Raw genomic sequence first — 3,018 nt, 5'->3', positions numbered from 1 at the left:
GGTGATATAAACTTGTTTTTATATTCCCTATATCTTTTAGCACAGTACAGGATACAAAGTGAGAATTTCATAAAACTTTTTAATTAAAAAAGGTAAGATGAAATTATAAACAGATAAAATTCAGAGGTATATTACAATTTAAGTCAAATATGCAATCAGTATATTTGTTTTGTATATTGGAAATATGTAAAATTAGCACAAATTTCTCGGTAAAATTGCAAGGTAGGTCCAAAACTAGGGCTCTGGCATTTGATAGGTTGAGGAAGGGGGCAGAATTAGAGTCAGACTAGAATTGTCAGAATCATAACTGATTGGACACGAGATAAATTAAGAGATGGTTTTAAAGGATGACTTCTGAGTTTAGGGATAAATGATAGAAAAGTATCACCACGAATCATGATTTTGTGTGTCTGTTATGCTTTTTTTTCCAGACTAAACTTTCTTTTGGCATTAGTAGCTGAATCCTATTTCCTATCAACTTCACTATCCAAGATGGATAAGCATTTCATTTAGCATTTATTTAGCAACTATTTATTGGATGAATAATAAGAGAAGACACTAAACTGGGATAGAGATGCCTAAGACCCAGCTGACAATTTAGTCAAGACAGATGGTATTGAAACCAGGGAAATCGACACACTCTACACATTCACAAAGTGCTATGGAAACACATATAATCTGGCCTTGGAATGCAGAGAAAGGTTTTACAAAAGGAGAAGTGACATTTGAATTGAGTATAGAAAACAGTAGTATTGAATTGAGTAGAAGACATTCTAGCCAAAGGAAACTGTCTACACAAGCCCATAGAGACCAGAAAGAGCATGTTTTAGGATAATTCCAGGTCCCAGTCTTTCCTAACTCTCCCATTCTTCTGTAAGCAAATGGGCAATGCTCAGCTGGTCTTAAGATATAGTGTGCTTTGTATAAGAAGCAAATCTAAGGAATACTGAAGTTTTATTCCTAGAGTAAAACATAAATTTATTATTTATTTTTAAGTCTAATTTACATATGGCTAGAATAAATCACTGGATATTGTTGTATTAAAAAAAAAGGTATTTTCTGGGGCACTGGGTTGACTTCTGCCTTGGGCTCAGGTCATGATCCCAGGGTCTCGGGACTGAGCCCCTGCATCCAGCTCCTTGCTCAGTGGGAAGCCTGCTTCTCCCTCGGCCACTGCCCCTGCTTGTGCTCTCTCACTCTCCATCAAATAAATAAATAAAATCATTTTAGGGTGCCTGGGTGGCTCAGTCGTTAAGCGTCTGCCTTCGGCTCAGGTCATGATCCCGGAGTCCCGGAATCGAGCCCCGCATCGGGCTCCCTGCTCAGCGGGAAGCCTGCTTCTCCCTCTCCTACTCCCCCTGCTTGTGTACCTACCCCCTCTCACTGTGTTTCTCTCTGTCAAATAAATAAAATTTTAAAAAATAAATAAATAAAATCATTTTAAAGAAAGGATATTTTCTAAATGCAGCACAATAGTAAGCACATGATAAAAATGAAGGTGATTCCAAAGAAATGAAGACAAGAAGATTCATGATAGTTTTTTTGTTCCTTTGTTTTAAATCAACTCAAGACATCTAAACTCCAAAGGTCAAAAAGATAAGCCATGATTTGAGCTTGAGTTTTGGCTTAATTTCTCCATTTTATATTGTGTGTATAAGTAAAATTACAATAATGTCGTAGAAATTTCACTTTCCAAAGTCCTCTGAGAAACTCTGCTATCAAACCATGTCAAAGTAGTTTGACAAAATTACTTAGAGTTTTAAAAAATATAGTTCACTACTCCCCAAGTGCAGTATTTTAATGCTTTTTTTTTTCATATCTAATAGTTCCAGGTCATCACAGTGACATTCTAATAGTGAAACATCTGTTTTACATGTTTCCTTCAAAACTATGAATTTACATGGACAATGATGAAATTAACATGCAAGACAAAACAAGATCTCTATCTTACTGATATACTGAATTATATTTTTATGGATTTTGTTTAGAGTAAAAAATATTTTCTATGGCTAAATTTTAACTTCTTGGTAGATTTCTATTTAACATCCTTCCCATGTGAAATGAAGGTGGGGATGTGACTATGTTAAACTTGAACTGTAGTACCTTGAATTCTTCAAATTGCGAGAGAAGTCTTAAGATAAAAGAGAAGGGTAATCACGTTGCCTTGCCTGTTTCCATAGAGTACAGAGTCCTTTCTATTCATAAGGAAGTTGTAACAGCACAATCTTTGTGCCTGAGTGCTGAATTACATGATAACCAATTGAGAGAGAATTGGGAAAACTGAAATTAAACAAAGATGTCACTTTCTTCTCTTCAAAGGGTAGAATGTATAGAAAATTTTCTTGAGTTTTGTGATTTCCTTTCCTCTTACCTTTTCTCCATGACAACTCCTTACTCTTCTTGCAATAGGACTATCAAGTGAGTTAGCGTGAACAAATAAAATCCAATGTATACAGAAAGAAATAAAGCAGAATACCAGCACTCTACTTCACGTCTCCCACCCGATTCTTCACTTGTTATCCACCTTTGTTTCAATGTCTTCCCAGCCCAGCAGGTGGGGGAAAGGTTGTACCCTAAGGGTCATTGATCCCCCTTAGAACAATGTGGAAAAGTATCTCTAACCTGCTACTGCAAGAATGGGTTATCTGGCAACAATCTCCGCTCAGGCACCACTCATGCAACTCGAATCAATACAGCTGTCAGACACAATTGAGAGAAGTTGTTTCTTATGCACACTTCCTGTGTTCACGTGGTTGGTTGTGTCTCCTTGAGTCTCTCTATCTATCATTTTTAACAGCACTTGAGCAGAATCCTTTCAAAAATTAGTTATGTGAGAGCCCTCCAAACAGTCACTAGAAAATTAAACTGTATATTCTATGTGTTGATAATATCAATAAGCACAGCAATTGCGAATTTTTTAACAACCGTTTCCACATCCTTGGGTTTCTAAATCTTTTGCAGCTAGAGGAAAGACTTCAGTACAGACACCGGCTGCCTGTGTTGCATTGTGCTCTTCTC

The sequence above is a fragment of the Zalophus californianus genome, chromosome 3 (genome assembly GCF_009762305.2).
Source record: "Zalophus californianus isolate mZalCal1 chromosome 3, mZalCal1.pri.v2, whole genome shotgun sequence".
Taxonomy (NCBI): domain Eukaryota; kingdom Metazoa; phylum Chordata; class Mammalia; order Carnivora; family Otariidae; genus Zalophus; species Zalophus californianus.
This window is presented reverse-complemented; position numbering follows the sequence as displayed.